Raw genomic sequence first — 18,992 nt, 5'->3', positions numbered from 1 at the left:
CTCAGTAATTGAATGTACATAGGGTCAGTGATGTTAGGCAGACAGAAATCCATACAGTGGAGCCGTTAGTACCTGATCCTAGCCCTTTTGAGGTTGAAAGTGCTATTGCAAAATTGATCAGTATACATCACCAGGTAGTGATCAAATTCCGGTGGAACGTATTTTATCCAATATTCTCTCAAGGTTAAGTCCATATATAGATGAAATTATTGGGGATCATCAGTGTGGGTTTCGACATAACAGATCAACTACGGATCAGATCTTTTGCATTTGTCAGATATTGGAAGAAAAATGGGAGTACGATGAGACAGTACATCAGCTATTCATAGGCTTCAAGAAAGCCTATGATTCAGTTAGGAGGTAAGTATTGTACAATATTCTGGTAGAGTTTGGGATACCCATGAAACTAGTTAGGTTGATTAAAATGCGTTTAAATGAAACATATAGTAAAGTCTGTGTAGGTAAACATTTGTCTGATAAATTTCCTATCCAGAATGGCCTAAAACGAGATGCTTTATCGCCACTACTTTTCAACTTTGTCTTAGAATATGCAATTAGGAAGGTCCAGGGAAACAAGGTGGGACTGAAATTGAATGGGACATATCAGCTGTTGGTCTACACCGATATGTGAATCTACTGGGTGATAATGTAGATACCATAAAGAAAAACACACAAACTTTAATTGACGCAAGTAAAGAGGTTAGTCTAGAAGTAAACACAGAGATAGGGGAGGTCTGATGCTTCTAGGTGTTTGATTTCAATTTCCTGATTCATACACAGGAAAAACTAAGTATATGTTGCTGTCTCATGCAAATGCAGGGCAAAATCATGACATAAAGATAAGAAACAGATATTTTGAAAATGGGGCACAGTTCAGATATTTGGGAACAGCGATAACAGATCGAAACCTGATTCAGGAGGAAATTAAGAGGAGATTGAGCTTGGTTAATGCTTGCTACCATTTAGTTCAGAACCTTTATCTTCTTGTCTGCTGTGCAAAAACATAAAAATTAGAATATACAAAACTATAATTTCGCCTGTTGTTTTGTATTGGTGTGAAACTTGGTCTCTGACATTAAGGGAGGAACATAGACTGAGGGTGTTTGAGAACAGGGTGTTGAGGAGAATATTTGGACCAAAGAGAGATGAAGTGACAGGTCGGAGAAAACTGCATAATGAGGATCTTCATAACTTGTACTCTTCTCCAAGTATAGTTAGAATGATCAAGTCAAGGAGGATGAGGTGGGCAGGTGATGTACCACGAATGGGGGAGACGAGGAATGCATATAGGATATTGGTGGGAAAGCCAGAAGGAAAGAGACCACTGGGAAGACCAATTCGTACGTGGGTGGACAATATAAAATTGATCTTAGAGAGCTAGGATGGGATGTTATTGATTTGATTGATCTGGCTCAGGATAGGGATCAGTGGAGGGCTCTTGTGAACACGGTAATGAACCTTCAGGTTCCATAAAATGCTGGGAAATTCTTGAGTAGCTGCAGAATTGGCAGCTCTTCCAGAAGGGCTCAGCTCCGTGAGTAAGTAAGTAATGATAATTTTTGTAAATCCCTATAGCTGTGTACACTGGAAATGTATTTATTTTTTCTTGCCTGTTAATGCTGACTTTAATTTTTCTTCGAATTTATTATTAATTTATTGCCATTATATAGACTCATATTTTGTATTTTGTTCTTTAATTATTTTTGGGTATATTTAAGTACTCATGCTATTTCTGTAATTGGCCACTGTGCTGTTTGCACGTAAATAAACATGAATTGAATTGAATTTTGATCATCCCTGCTAATGTTTTACGGTTCATGACAACTTTTGTCCTAATGTTATGTATGCATTTGCTTGTGCCTAAAATTAATAAACCATTAATGTGTTATATGTTCTAATGCCTCATCATCAATCAAAATTTGACATGTTCTCATTTCTGTTTTCTGTGAAAAGCTTATCATGTTCATTCCCCATTTTTACAGTGCATATATATATATATATATATATATATACATATATATATAACATTATTGTTGTTGGCAAGTTCGTTTTAATGCAGTCAACTAATTTAGATCAATTCCAGTTAATAGTATTTCTTTAATGTGAATGAGAGTTGTGGGGAGAAGTGGAGTAAAGTGTTATGTGGAAGGCAGTGGAAAAGATGGATGATTTTTTTAAAGATGTCACTGACAGCAGAGTCACCAAATATATCAAGTGAAATTTTTCAGTCAGCTAAATGCTGGTTCTTTTCAACAATCCAGATTTTGGCATAGTGTGCTTGTGTCAGACCACCACCCCTTGTAGTAGCTTTCAAACCAACTGACATATTGCTATTAAACTTGGAATGAACATAATGCTAGTAGAGACCATATCATCATTATACCTTCTGATTTCATAAAGTTAATATTACCAACATGGTAGTCATACAAACTTTTGAGGTAGGAGCAACACTAGTGTCAGTTAATGCATGATTCTGGAATTATGGGTGATGGTAGACTTTGAAAAATTTTGACTCTGTGAACTGTGAAGGTGAACGGATTTCATGGAGGTAGGCCTAGGTCCACTGGGGCTGTAGTGCCAAGGGGGAAAAAAAAGAACTGTAAAGAGCATAGCAGTCAAGTGATGTCTTCATTTAGTTTTTGGCTTAATGATTATACTAATATAAACCACTAGAACTATGCATTTGAAGTATGATATGGAGATAGGTCCTAAACATACAAGTTCTATATGAATCATTATTTACATGTTAATATTGTGGTGGTGAAAAGCTCTGAGTTATATCTGACAAATGTAATGTACTTGGATGAATCTAGGCCTACTAGTGGAAATTATATATAGAGGTGGTTAAATTGTGTAATTCACATTTCTTCCTAAACTTCCCATACAGATTGAAATATTTCAAGGACAGTAGACTGTTAATTTCTTGTTTGTTAGTGAAGGAATTTCTAGGTTAAATCACTGAACTGAGGGACAGTTGTTTTCTTGTTTGTAACTATGTCTCAATGCAGATCATATTGTAGAAGAAATATTTATTGTATTAACCTTCCACACATGACTGACAGTAATCCACGTTCCTCATATGTATATACTTTCAGAAGTTTATGTTTTTGTCTTGGTTCCATTTTTATTGCTCTGGGAATTCTTCTGTCAGCTTCCAATACTTGTAGCCCTGCTTGCTGAGTCCATGTTATATGAGTGTATATACTGTCCATCACTCTTCTTTATTTTGAATGTAACCTTTTCTACTCTGATTGGCTTCAGTTGCAGCATTAATCATCCAGAAAAACCTCACCATCTCTTTACATTTCAAATGATCCTTTTCAGTTTTCGGACAATGAAAATTAGAAAATTTACATACACAATAACTTATATAGAATAGGCAGCACAGAAAAGGTTAAAATAATAAGAGAAGTGTTTATATTTTCCATGTTATGTTCATTATACTGCAAGAACAGTATCACTTGCCTCTGCTTCTGGTCCTTGATTTAGCTGTGGTGGCAGTGGTTCAGTCAGAGTATGTACTGGTGGCCATTTGTCCAATATCGGCTCTCGTACAAAATTCACACTATATTGTGGACCGTTTGCCTTCTCCAGTTCCAACAATATTAACTCATTAAGATGGTCGCGCTATAGCTCAAGCGGTTAGTTGCTGGCTTCCCTCCGTGGCGGCCACGGTTCGATCCCGGGTCTGGTCAAGTGGGATTTGTGGTGGACAAAGTGGCACTGGGACAGGTTCTCTCCGAGTACTTTGGTTTCCCCTGCCAATCCTCATTCCACCAATTACTGCACAATCACTCACCTATCATGTGGGGCTGGTACAATAGGCCAGAAGTGGCCGCAGTACAAGGGACTTAGTCCCACCCCACTAGCAATTAAAAAAAGGAAACATTAGGATCTGGGTATGGCTTCAAGTGGCACCGTGGGACATACAGCATCACCTGTGGTCCAAGAATTGACCAGTAGCATCCTAAATTGAAACCATTAATGAAAGCCACTCCCTGTAAGAAATAGAGTTGCATATAAATTCTAGCTTGGATATCGAATGAATGGTTCCTATTGGCATATCAGATGCACAAAAATCTGCAGATTGAAGATGAACCTTAGTTATGAATATTTCTGTAAGTTTGCGAGAAATGTACGTTGTGCGTTCAAGTTCTAAGGTCTCCGATTTTTTTTCTCACACAATAACCATACAAACAATTTGAAACTTCTGTCACTTTTCAACGTAATCTCCCTGCAACCATACACATTTTTCACAACGTCGACACCTTTATTCCATGGCCGCTATGAACGCTTCTGTAGAAGTCTGTTTTGACCACTGGAAAATCGCGCTTTGTTTCAGGATTGAAAAACGGCATCCATGTCTCATCCATTGTCACAACTGATGAAAACAAAGTCCCATTCATGCCTTCATCACGTGTCAACATCGCCTGGCAAATTGCCATGCACAGCCTTGTGGTTGTCCACCAGCATTTGTGGCACCCACCTGGAGGACATTCGCAGGTCTTCATGCAGGATTGTGTGCACAGATCCCACGGAAATGCCAACTTTGGAGGCAATGTTTTCCACACTCAATCGGCGATCCTCCAAAACAACTTTCTCAACTCGGTCGAACATGTTGTCAGACCAGCTGGTGCAAGGCCGAGATTGTTTTGATTCGTTGTCACATGACATTCGGCCTTCTTTGAACTGTCACACCCACAAACGTACATTTTTCACATTCATGACTCCATCACCAAATGTCTCACTCAACTGGCGATGAATTTCAATGCATGTCACGCCACGCAAGTGGAGAAAACGAATGATTACTCGCTGTTATTGTAACAAAAACGTCGCCGTTTTAAGTATCAAAAACACTGCTCACTCTCGCTGCCACCACTAGAGTTCTGTGTGCTGTACAGTGCTGCCATCTCTGTCACGCATTCACAAAGAGTGCACACGTATTTTAAACTAAACCACATGTGTCTATCTGCTCCCAGTCCTGAGAAAAAAAATCGGAGATCTTAGAACTTGAACGCCCCTCGTATTGTAACGTGTTTCATTACTGAAGACGCCGTTCAGATTGTTAATTGGTTTATTTAACAACCTACAAGTATCGGCTACAATTAATTATAACAATGTTATGGGTTTCCACATGTTACAAGCCCTACAACCAGATCTCTTCACACTATCACGATTCACTCGTTATAACTGAGATCGGTGACTACTACAATTCAACTCACTCCTTACTGCTCACTGCTGGCTAGATTCCAACTCAACTCATAGGCTGCTGCCTTGAGAACTGTCTTCAGCGGCTGTGTAGTTCCCTTGTAAACCCTCAGCCGGACAATGGGAAAACAGTTACGTAATAGGCACCACCGTTGTTTGACGCCGTGTTTGCCGATAGCCTAGCAATGCTGTCGGGAGTTGTTTACGGCTACGTAGCAACTGTGGTGTCCCGTGTTACGTCACCGCTGTTTACTCGCTTTGCCTAGTAACCGCTGTTTACTTGCTTTGAATAGCAACCAGCCTGCTAGGACTCGGCTCACTTCGGCTCCACTCGGCACGTCACGGCTGGCAGGAAGGAGGGGCGTCATCCATAGCGCAACACGTTACAATATCTTAAAATAATTTATTATATCTTTCGTATGGATAATAATTCACCATGGTGCAACTTGTAAACGATATTTCTGAGCAGACTGAGACATGGGTTTTACTGTCCCTTGTCCATAGAAATCACTGTCCTGCTGCTGCTACATCACATGGCATGGTATGTGTCTCCATGGGGCTATTAGGAAAACTAGTTTCTATGTCCTATAGTGACCCTGTGTTATCCCTCTAGATCAGTGTTTCTCAACTACTGGGCCGCGGCCCAGTAGTGGGCCCTGGTATCAATTATACTGGGCCATGAGAGGCTCTTCCAGAATTTGTCATTTTCATTTTCTAAGCATTTTTCATGAATAAATATTTTATAGTGGAAATATTCTGAGGAGAAAAATATATGTGTCAAGAAGCTCAGACACAGAACACCTAAATCTGTGTAGCAAATGTCAGTGACCAAGCCGCATATTTTTAAACATGGAAGTATTCATGAATGATCGGGAATTTTCAGACATCCAAATCTTTCAACATTCGGGAAAGGCAATACCGATGTTATGACGGTCATAAAAATTGCCTGCGAGCCGATTACAACAGTGGGCAGCATATCCTCTGTTCTCAGAACTGAGCAAAATAACATCTGTGTTGCAAATGTCAGTGACCAATCAGCAAGGAAGTATAAAGAAAATGTTTCCACTGAAATTGAAGATAAAGGCAGTTTGTATCTGGTTCTCAAATCTAGTAATACTGAATACTGTTTCTTTGCAAGTTCGCATTGCAGTGTGTTAGTGCTTGTTTCGAAACCTGAGTGATTTAAATTTTAATATGAATAAGAGACAGGGGACTTTGTTTAATTTTCATGTTAAGAAATCTCATATTGAAGGTGTCTGTGATGCAACAAGTAGTGATTCATCCACCTCAAGCCTACATAGCGATCTCCAGGATGTACAAAATGAAGCAAAAACCACCAGCACACAGAAGAAAAAGTCTGCATCCATTCATAAGTACATGGACAGCTACTTAAAATTTGGTTTCATACAGTGCCCTAACACTGACCAATTGCCACGACCTCACTGTGTCATTTGTGCTACTGTTCTGGGAAATGAAGGTATGAAGCCATCGTGACTTACCTGACATCTTAACAGAAGACATTCCGATCTAGTCAACAAACCAATTGAATTCTTTATGTGCAAAAGAGCTGCACTTAAAGTAGAAAAGAAAATTATTTACCAAGCTTCAACCACTGACACTTCGCTTCTGATGGCATCATATTTAATATCACTACATATAGCTAAATGTAAAAAGCCATATTCCATTGGGGAAGAACTCATTGAGCCTTGTTTGATTGCTGCTTGTAATGAAGTATTAGGCCAGTCTGCGGCAAGTAAAATGAAAAACATCCAATTGTCAAATGATACAGTTGGTAGGCGGATATCTGATATTGGCAGAAGATACAGAAATGCAAATCATTGAGAAAATTAAAAAATCGAAATTGTTTGCATTACAACTGGACGAATCTACAGATATTCAGAACAGCAGCATTTTACTTACATATGTACAATATATTGACCATGATGAGAGTGACATGAAGGAAGATACCGTATTTACGCATGTATAGGGCGCGTGCGTGTATAGGCCGCAGCACAATTTTCAGACAAATTATATAAAAAATAATTTTCTTTGAATGTTATTTCAGGAGTAGAACATCCTGTATTACTAATTATGAATATAATTTTTTTTAAATGGAGTATGATTTCGAATATAAGCCGCACCCCAGTTTTGCTCTTGAATTTTTGGCAAAAAATGTGCGGCCTATACATGCGTAAATATGGTATTTTAAGTGTTTCTGAATTACCTACGCACACTACCAGCAGCGAAATTTTCAAAGTTTTAAATGGTTTCATTGAAGAGAGAGGTCTCGAATGGAAAAATTGCGTTGGACTTTGCACTGACGGCGCTGCCTGTCTTACAGGTAGAAATTCAGGTTTGGTCACTAAAATTAAGGATATGGCAGTCAATAACTTAGTGTCAACGCATTGCTACATTCATAGGCAAAACCTGGCCTAAAAAAAAAAAATGGCACCTGAGCTTAATGAAGTCTTGTCCCAATCTGTTAAGATTAGTAATTATATAAAAAACAGTGCTTTAAATACAAGACTGTTAAAAGCATTGTGCGATGAAATGGGCTCTGATCACCGAAATCTTCTTTTCCATTCAGAAGTTTCTTGGTTGTCCCGTGGTAAATTTCTCAAGAGGTTATATGAACTCTGAAAGGAAGTCGAGCACTTTCTAATTGATAAGAAAAGTAACCTGTCCCATTATTTCCAGGATAAGAAATGGGTAGCCAGGCTGACGTATCTCAGCGACATATTTTCTTACATGAACGAGTTGAATTTAAAACTTCAAGGTTCAGATACAACAATATTTAATGTGTGGAACAAGATTGAATCATTCAAAAAGAAACTCAGACTCTGGCTTAATATGATTGCAGAAAGAAACAATGAAATGCTTCAGTCATACTCAGATTACATTATGGAAACAGATGATTTCTATTCACAGAATACAGTTTCAGATATTATTGCAGCCCACTTGAAGATGTCATTTGAAAAATATCCTGAACATGAGGATCCCCAGAGGCAAAATATGTGGATTGTGAACCCTTTTGTTGAACACAAAGGGACAGCCCTTTCCCATGAAGAAATCCTTCAACTTATTGAATTAACATTGGGCAAAGGACTGGAAAGTACTTTTAATACTATGAGTGATTCGAAATTCTGGATAAGAATGAAAAATGAATATCCAAATTTACATGAAATAGCAGTGAGGTTTCTTCTTTGTTTTTCCACCACATATCTTTGTGAAACTGCATTTTCTTCCATGACTGTGCTTAAAACGAAACAGAGGAACTGCCTGCAACTTTCTGACTGTCTCTGTTTGCCTCTCACTTCAGTTCATCCCAGAATTAATTAGCTAATGGATGGAAAACAGAAACAGAAGTCTCACTAGCCTAACTGAAACCTTCAAAATTCAGTTGTGATAAAAGAAACTAAGTTTAACTTTCCAATAACTTATAATTGCTGTGTTAAAGTGCTGCATCTTTAAAATCAAAATATTAATTAGTGTTGGAAGTAGTGTTTAGAATTGAGAGATTCATACATTTTTAAATTATCAAATTACGTACTTTACATATATAATTATTTGGCGTGTGTATGTGATAATAAGTGTTTCGCCAGCAAGTTGACATCCTTCTGCTTCTTCCCCTACTCAGCTGACTTCTATGGTGAGTTATAAATATTTTTCTCACTGCCGTTTTTTCCAAACCAACGTCATTAAAATAAATTTAATAATACAATAATAAATTTTACGCTGAATAACATAAGTTTTTGGTGATCAGCATGGGATATGTCAATGAAAATTAGCACAAATTAATTTAATGATGTTGGTCTGAGGAAACTACAAAAAATGCTACAAGATTTCATTAGTCCAGTGATTGATAACTAATTTAAATGTAATTTAATGTTTGTCAACATGCCACACCATATACATAAGTGTACTAATGCTCTTTATGATTATGCTATAATTAATTACTAATATTATGTTAACTTAATGCATGAACTTCAACAAAACTGGAAAGGTATTTACGAGTAAATTTGTTGGGACTGGGCCCTTGTCTTATAAAAAAGAACATACTGGGCCGTGGTCTCATAAATGTTGAGAATCACTGCTCAAGATGACTTAGCAAAATCACTTCAAGATATATATATCTTGTAAACTTACTTTTTGTCCACCCTCTTTTACTGTATACATCTACAACTATGTTACAGAAATTGATCCTACATTAATGAAGTACTCACCTTTCCCCATCCTGTGGGATCTAGAAATGTATCAAGTGGCTTAGAATCAGACTCGGGAGTGTGAATGTACCCTGGAAGAATGCTGGACCTTGGAAGGTGTAATTATTATTATTGCTGACATTGAGCCTTGAAATATCATGTAAGGGAAATCCAGGAATTATCCAGTCTTCCAGCACTTCACCTCCTAGTGTTCCCTTGGATACAAGCCCCTGCAAAGAGGATCACTGCTTTTTAAAATCTAGCAATAGAACTATGACTGTTACAATGTACCTGAAGTTACTGGCATGTAGGATGTTATGCCATGCTAAGTTGGTATTGATATTCTTGAGGAACATGCTGCCTCAAGCTTCGGGGTAGAAGAGTTAGATGTATGGGAAAATCAGTCAGCAATACAGGGGAAGACAAAAATGGGGGCTAAGAGTGAACCAATGGCTGCATTGTAACCGAATGGAAGCATGAGAGGTTTAAAAGGGTCTGGCTGGAGGGGTTAAGAGTGAGCTAGAGAGTGCATTGTAACTGAATGGAATCATGTGGAATTTAAAAAGGCCTGACTGGAAGATAGGAAGAGAAGTAAAAAGAGAAAATATAAAGATAACGAAAGTGAAGAAACAAAATATGTGTAAAATAAAACAAGTTGAACTAATAAAAATAATATCAGACATGAAAACCAATGGGAACATCGTAACCATAAGGAGACCTGTGGGTCTGAAAGGGCCTGGTAGAGATATGTAGGAAGAAGATGGGTAAAAAGTGAAAAAGGTGAAGAAAGTAAAGAAATGGAACATAAAATTAAAACCAACGTATCAAAGAAAATGACAGGGAGGGAGTTATGAAAGGAGGTAGAAAGACTAAATCAAAATGAAACAGAATAATATAAAAGTCAAAATGAATGGAGAAGCCATAAGTGGAAGAAAGTAAAGGAAAACACAGTAGCTGTATGGGAAGGAAATTTGGTTGAACCATAGGTTTATTATACTGTTTAAAAGCATCTGCCACTGGGCACTATCCTAAGGCAGTTGAATCAAGTCCACATCCTCCTAGAGAAGTACGTTTTAAGAGAGCAATCTGAATTCATTTGCCACAGGATAAGTTCAAATGGCAGGTTTTTGGGAACATGGCAGTGAACCCTTGGGTTCTATAAAAAGGAAGACATTTCTTGGAGAGTTGAGTGACTATTACCTTCTCAAGAACGATCTTACATCTGAAGTTAATGAGAGGAACANCATTAATCATAAAAATTGAGCTAGATACAGCATTTTTAAACACAACGCTTAAAATTGATTAACTGCCTAACAGGAACGGACATTTAAACGCAAGGGAGTAACGGGCATTTAAACGAGCACCAGCAGCGGGCATTTAAATAAACTCCGGCCAGCTCAAGTTTACCACTATTTCGAAGTCCGGCGTTTAAAGGTTAAATATTACAGGAAGCACTGATGTCGCAGGAGGAAGGCAGCACGTGGAAACATGAGTGATGTTCTCAAACAATATCTTTAATGAGTGACTGGCAAAAAATGAAAACACTGAAATATTTTAACTTAGGAAATAATTCATCTTAATTACATTGAAAGTATATTGAAGCAATTTTGAAAAGTTGGACAGTTGCCTGAGGATGGCTGAGTATGGCCAAAACATGTAGCAATTTGTAATTTTTATTTTTAATTTTTAACTTCTAATTTTCATTTTTAGGTAAAGGAGTAATTGTAAATAAAGTTACATTTAAGATGGAAGTGAATGTGTATAAGGGCTCACCTTGAAATCATTGATCAAGGAGCTATAGTTGATACATCCTTGATTTTCCACTAGAACCTGGATTTTTCTACCTTCAGAAACTGACAAAGGCATTGATGTGATCTTCTTGCTGCAACTCAAAATTCCTATGGGCACCTAGTTAGCATTATTCATTTTATTACTCTATGTGTGTCTGGTATATCATAGTATTCATCTGTGTTCTTATTCAATAGCATATAAAGTCCGTTTTCTGTAAAATTTGCCATATAAACCTCTTGTACTGTACATAATAAATGTAAGATAAAATAGGGAATTTTACCACATATAAAATAGGACAGGAAACAAATATATACAATATGAAAGATAATGAATACAGCTTTTAAAACTCACATCATCCAGTAACACAATTGCCCTGTTGCTGATACCTGGAATGCTGAACAGTGCTGGATCAGGCACAGGTCACGCTAGTATAGTCTCATATAGCACAAACCCATATCGCTGACCAATTTCATCAAAAGTAAGTGGGAACTGGCTTCAGAGTGGCTCTTTGCCCAGCTTTCGCCTGATGTTCTGATCCAGCAGAGGAGCAACAGGGCTTAATAATACTGTGCTGTAATTACCTTTTGGTGCAGGAGTAATTGCTGTATTATCACGAAGTGGCAAGTACTGCAACAAGGTAAATAGAAGCTAACGGAACTGAAAGCTTGGTTCATTATGAGGCTGGAGTTTAATCTGCTCTTAATTTGTTAGATGTGAGGTTCTTCTGGGATTTGAACATGTGTAGCCTGGTAGGAGTTTACCAGCCTTTTAGAATGTACTGCCTCCATCCTCACGGTTAATAAATAAACCAAGAAAGCAATAGTAAGAAGATAATATTTATTAAATTTCTATCAACATGACACTGTTTCCAGCAAGTGGAGCTTGCTGTCGAGGATGACATGTTTTGGCACGTATATCATCTTCACGTTATTATCTAAGGTGGTTTACACCCCAGAATGTATCTGACTATCAGCAACAGTAAGAAGTTTGTCACTTGCTTCTTGCTTATTATTGGCTTTGCTTACTCTTTTATTCTGAAGATGGACGCAAAAAAAATCATCTCTGGTGTCAGTAAACTTCTATCAAACTACACAGCTTCAGAAGATGGTACTCTTCATGCTCTTAAATTTGTTCAGGAATGTGATTTTGATTTGTTACTGTCATTTCCAAACATCTGAATTTTTCACATATTTCTTAAGGATACATTAGCTATCTTTGCAAAGCTGAAAGAACCAGATCCCATTACAGTAGTTTGGACACATCATCTGTAAATGACCAAGCTTCCTCAAGGGAGCAAAGGTGTTAATAAATGTATATCTGAAAGGCATGAACTGGTCTGATGGAAAGTCCATTTTGATGAATTTTTTGGAGAAACTGATAAAATATTAAATCATCTAAATGGTTCAAGAACCATCTTCCCTGTGTTACTTACCCTGCCAATGACTTCCTTTATAGCAAAATATTTGCTTGTAGGATCTCCTGCCTCTGAGATAGGGGCATTATAGTCGTAAGATGTAAGCTAAGGTTGGTAGCTGTTCACATAATTGGCACCTATAACCATTGGTGCATTTTATTAAAATTTATTATTTTATGCAATGCTTCTTTGTTTAGTACAAAATTTAATTATGAAAACAAAAAAGTGTATTTGTAAGTTTTGAGGTTTTCACGGCGATGACTATGAAGAAAGTCGTTTTCTTCTGGATTTAGGCGCCTTGTATTCTTCGTTTTGGCCGACGTTTCGGAGGAACGTATCGCCTCCATCTTCAGAGCAGGTGAATGGCTTGGAATGCAGAGAGCAGTAGCTGTAGTGATAGGAAGTGAAAGGCGCTGCTTATATACGAAGTAGGCAGGGGGGGTGGTTAGGGAGAGCGGACCAATAGGAGCAGTGGAGAGCGATTAAGTCCATATATGGTGTTATGTGCTAAGGGGGGGGGAGGGACAGCCAGTGAATCCAGGAAACTTGAGGTCAATAGCATTAGGAAGTTGCGGTAGACAAGAAGAACCGGTTGGTTGGGGACAGGCTACTGACGTCAATGACATGAAGAAGAACTGGGGTGGCTTGTTGGATTTCTCTTGAGGGAAGAGATGAGAGGCTTCCATGATTTGTTGAGACTGAACCCTGTTTCTTTGTTTAAGTTGTTTGGATGGCGCTCGATCTCTACGGCCTCCATGATTATGCGATCTAGGTAACAGCTCTTACTGGTGATTAGGGCGGTTTTGTGAAACTGGATACGGTGGTCTAGCTCGATGCTGTGTTCAGCTACGGCTGACTTGTCCGGATGTTCTAATCGTAAATGCTGTTGATGTTCTTTCAACCTGGTGTCCACAGAACGGCCCGTCTGCCCGATGTAGACCTTGCCTCACTAGCATGGAATTCTGTAAATTCCCGGTGTCCTCAATCCCAGGTGATCCTTGACAGGCCGGAGGAAATTAGATATTTTCTTTGGGGGCAGGCCAACTGATTTGGTGTTGTGTTGGGACAGCACTCTGCTGATCCTGTTGAATATAGTCCTGACAAAGGGCAAGAAGGCGATAATTTCTCTGCGGTCATCATGTTGATTGCTGTTGGGATGGCGGTTGAGGGCCCTGTGGATCTGCCGGTCGTTATAGCCATTGCGTCTGAAGATGTCCTTCAGGAACTCCAACTCCGCACGCAGACTCTCTTGATCGCACAGAGCTCTCTCCCTGTGTACCAGTATGGACAGAGCTGGAACTGAAGGAAATGTTCCAACACCACATAATCTCTGATGCTGCCAAAAGGATCTACAGATGCACCAGCTTCTCTATGCTACGTGAACGCATCCACTACACAAGGCGAGAACGGGACGCTGTCTCAAGAGAGCTGATTAAGTTACATCTTCTCTTAGCCCGAGTCCTGTCCGCAGTTGATTGGGACCTAATTGACCGCATCACAACCCAGAAAGCTGTTAATATCGGTGACCAAACTAGAGCCAGACAGTGCAAGAAGTTCATCAACTTGCAGAAGACGCAACATCCACCCCAACTTCATGAGAACAGGAAGACTGTGGTCAATCTAAGTGGTGTACCCTTGGAAGAAGTGGCTTACTCTGCTCTGAGCAAGGGCCTGAACTTTGCTGTAACCCCTAGTTCTATCCCAGTTAAGGACATCCTGTTCGGGGTTGAAAAGGCTGTAATGGCCCTACCGGAAGAGACTGAGAGGAGATTCGACAGGAGACAGTCAGGATCCTCAAAGGCTCAAACAAACCCAAGGACAACCTCACTGGTGCCGAGAGAAGAGCTCTCCGAGCCTTAAAATCCAACGAGACGCTCACGGTTCTTCCGGCCAACAAAGGTAATGCTGCCGTGGTTTTGGCCACTTCTGACTACAACCAGAAGATTGCTGCTCTCCTAGAGGACAAGACCTACAGGAAGCTGAAAAAGGATCCCACTGACTCCATAGAGTGCAAGACGTTGCTTCTCCTAAAGAAGTCCCCGTTCCCTGAAGAGATCTGCCAACAACTACGACCACAATGTTCCAGAACACCGAGACTCTATGGGTTGCCCAAAATACACAAACCTGACGTACCATTAAGACCTATTATCAGCACCATTGGCTCCCCCACCTATCGATTGGCCAAACATTTGGCTTCCCTACTTAACTCCTTCACCTGTGACTCCCCACACCACGTGAGAAACTCTGCCGAATTTGTCCACACCATAAAATCCCTCCGATTAAACCCTTATGATATGATGGTTAGCTTTGATGTGGTATCGCTTTTCACCAAAGTGCCAATCAAGGACACTATGGATCTACTAGAAGGAAACTTCGCCGAAGATGTTTTGAGACTGTTTCGCCATGTCCTAACCACATCCTACTTCAGCTTCAATGGCCAGTTCTACGAACAGACTGACGGTGTAGCCATGGGCTCTCCACTATCTCCAGTCATCGCCAACTTCTACATGAAATACTTCGAGGAGAGAGCGCTGGATTTGGCCCCACTCAAGCCCCGTTGCTGGTTTCGATATGTGGACGACACCTTCGTCATCTGGCCCCACGGACCTGACAACCTGAAGGGTTTCCTGAACCACTTAAACAGTATCAACCCATGCATTCAGTTCACCATGGAAACCGAAAGTGAAGGCCACCTCCCCTTCCTAGACATAGATATTTACAGGAGACCCGACGGCTCTCTAGGCAATACAGTATACCGCAAACCCATACACACCAACCTCTATCTCAATGCCAAGTCCCATCATCACCCTTCCAGTAAACAGGCAGCTCTGTCCACACTGGTACACAGGGCCAGAGCTCTGTGCGATCAAGAGAGTCTGTGTGCGGAGTTGGAGTTCCTGAAGGACATCTTCAGATGCAATGGCTATAACGACCGGCAGATCCACAGGGCCCTCAACCGCCATCCCAACAGCAATCAACATGATGACCGCAGAGAAACTATCGCCTTCTTGCCCTTTGTCGGGACTATATTCAACAGGATCAGCAGAGTGCTGTCCCGACACAACATCAAATCAGTTGGCCTGCCCCCAAAGAAAATATCTAATTTCCTCTGGCCTGTCAAGGATCACCTGGGACTGAGGACACCGGGAATTTACAGAATTCCATGCTAGTGAGGCAAGGTCTACATCGGGCAGACGGGCCGTTCTGTGGACACCAGGTTGAAAGAACATCAACGGCATTTATGATTAGAACATCCGGACAAGTCAGCCGTAGCTGAACACAGCATCGAGCTAGACCACCGTATCCAGTTTCACAAAACCGCCCTAATCACCAGTAAGAGCTGTTACCTAGATTGCATAATCATGGAGGCCGTAGAGATCGAGCTCCATCCGAACAACTTAAACAAAGAAACAGGGTTCAGTCTCAACAAATCATGGGAGCTTCTCATCTCTTCCCTCAAGAGAAATCCAACAAGCCACCCCAGTCTTCTTCATGTCATTGACGTCAGTAGCCTGTCCCCAACCAACCGGTTCTTCTTGTCTACCCCAACTTCCTAGTGCTATTGACCTCAAGTTTCCTGGATTCACTGGCCGTCCTCCCCCCCCTTAGCACATAACACCATATATGGACTTAATCGCTCTCCACTGCTCCTATTGGTCCGCTCTCCCTAACCCCCCCCCCTGCCTACTTCGTATATAAGCAGCGCCTTTCACTTCCTATCACTACAGCTACTGCTTTCTGCATTCCAAGCCATTCACCTGCTCAGAAGATGGAGGCGATACGTTCCTCCAGAATGTCGGTCAAAACGAAGAATACACGGCGCCTAAACCCAGAAGAAAACGACTTTCTTCAAAAAAGGGTATTGTTCATACTACAAATAAATATGTCTAATGTGCTCAGTTCCATTGCTTCCAAGCTTTATAACTTTGCTTTCAGGATTTTCTGCAGAAGAAATAGCCAAATAACTAATTTTGTTGAATTGTGTTGTATTCCTGTAAATTCATTTTAATTACATTACATTTTAATCTTAATATTTTTAGAGAGTAGACAGAAAGACAAAATATCCTTGGAATGGAAGCAAGAATTTCCCATATTTTATCTGCTCTTAATTTATATGAACTCAATTTTGACTTGTTATCAATGTTCCCATAATTTCATTTTTGTCACATTTTTAAGGATTTATTCCCTACTTATATCTACGTACATTATAATTTTGTCCCCTGCATTTTAATAATGGGACATGAAAATATACAAAGACTTTTCTGTGTTTTCTTCTAGACCAACCTCATTACCAACTTCTGTGTTTTTCTTTATGGTATCTATATTTCCACCCAGTAATTTAACTTATCAGCATAGAGCAGAAGCTTTTTTCTCCTATTCAGTTTCAGTTTATCTTGGTTTTCTTGGCCCACCCTAATGGCACGTTCTGAAGCAATCTCAGAAGCAAATGTAGTGAATCATCTCCTTGTTTCAGATCATTCTGGGTAGGAAATGCGCCAGAAAAATGTTTACCATATGGACTTCACTATGCATAAAGGAAGGTAAAGCTATCCTGTAACAGGCCGTGGAGGCCCATAGAGTTGTAAGACGTTGAGGCTCCCACATTTTCTAGGCAATCGGCTCACAGATGGTGGTGAGGTTGTCAGCCTTATGTGCCGATCACCCTTTACTTACTTACTTACTCATGGAGCTGAGCCCTTCTGGAGGAGCCGCCAATTTTGCAGCTACTCAAGAATTTCCCAGCATTTTATGGCACCCGAAGGTTCATTACCATGTTCACAAGAGCACTCCACTGGTCTATATCCTGAGCTAGATCAATTAAATCAATACCATCCCATCCTAGCTCTCTAAGATTCATTTTAATATTGTCCACCCACCTATGTCTTCATCTTCCCAGTGGTCTCTTTCCTTCTGGCTTTCCCACCAATATCCTATACGCATTCCTCGTCTCCCCCATTCGTGCTACATGCCCTGCCCACCTTATCCTCCTTGACCTGAACATTCTAATTATACTTGGAGAAGAATACAAGTTATGAAGCTCCTCATTATGCAGTTTACTCCAACCTCCTGTCACTTCATCTCTCTTAGGTCCAAATATTCTCCTCAACACCCTGTTCTCAAACACCCTCAGTCTATGTTCCTCCCATAATGTCAGAGACCAAGTTTCACACCCATACAGAACAACAGGCAAAATTATAGTTTCGTTTATTCTAATTTTTATGTTTTTGGACAGCAGATGAGAAGACAGAAGGTTCTGGATTGAATGGTAGCAAGCATTACCCGAGTTCAATTAATTTCCTCCTGAATCAGGTTTCGATCTGTTATCGTTGTTCCCAAATATGTGAACTGTGCCATATTTTCTAAACATCTGTTTCCTATCTTTATGTCATGATTTTGCCCTGCATTTTGGTGATGAGACAGCAACATATACAGTGGAACCTCACTTAACGAGCATAATTCGCTCCAGAATCTTACTCATAATGCGAAATACTCGTTAAGCGAAACAGTTTTTCCCATGTAAATTAATGTAAAATATGATAATGCGTTCCATCCCGAAAAAAATACTCAAAAAATTTTACGTATAACGTTTATTCAAAGAAAATTATATATACATTGTTAATGAGTGTAAATCATCTTCCTCTTTTCTTCTATGCGGAATGAACCAACCTGGAATGCGAATTCGATTTACAGAAGAAAAAAAAATCGAAATAATTAGTTTATTATTTATGATACATATTTAATTCTTTTTTACTAGAAAGCTGTCCAGAGACATTTGTTTCTGCCAACGCTTCAAAATTTGGTGAAAATGCAACACAGCATTATCATTAAATAAATTTGTAACACGCATAGCCACTGCCTTATTAGGGTGATGCTTCTCAATGTACGATGCAACAGTTTCCCATGCTTTCAGCATTTCTCTTATTCTGCCAGAAGATTGTTGCTTTGCAACTCCATAAGCTCTTCGGTGGTCAGCTCTTGGCTGTGCTTTTCCACAAGCTCATTGATATCATTGTTATCCACCTTCAGCCCCATGATCTTGGCCAAAGACACAATCTCGTTGACTACAGGCTCCACAGGTACTATCTCAAACCCCTCAAAGTCACATTTGACAACGCTCTCTAGCCAAAGCTTCTTCCAAGCCGAAGTGAGGGTTCTCTTGGTAACCCCTTCCCATGCCTTTTTGATCATCTTGAGGCAGGCAACGATGTGGAAGTGATATTTCCAAAACTCTCTGAGAGTGAGATTGGTCCCTTCAGTCACCTCAAAACAACGCTCGAAGAGTGCTTTAGTGTACAGCTTCTTAAAGTTAGAAATAACCTGCTGGTCCATAGGCTGGAGTAATGGAGTGGTGTTAGGAGGCAGAAACTGGATCTTGA

At 39.9% G+C, this 18,992-nt stretch overlaps 1 pseudogene; it reads right to left on the bottom strand.

Moving 5' to 3' along the window:
- Positions 1–3,872: 3,872 nt before the first annotated feature.
- Positions 3,873–18,992, bottom strand: part of LOC111869641 — a 27,651-nt pseudogene continuing 12,531 nt past the window's right edge.

The sequence above is a fragment of the Cryptotermes secundus genome, unplaced genomic scaffold, assembly GCF_002891405.2.
Source record: "Cryptotermes secundus unplaced genomic scaffold, Csec_1.0 scaffold862, whole genome shotgun sequence".
In the NCBI taxonomy this organism is placed as follows: Eukaryota; Metazoa; Arthropoda; class Insecta; order Blattodea; family Kalotermitidae; genus Cryptotermes; species Cryptotermes secundus.
The sequence above is the reverse complement of the archived record's forward strand: the minus strand, read 5'-3'. Positions and strand labels throughout refer to the sequence as shown.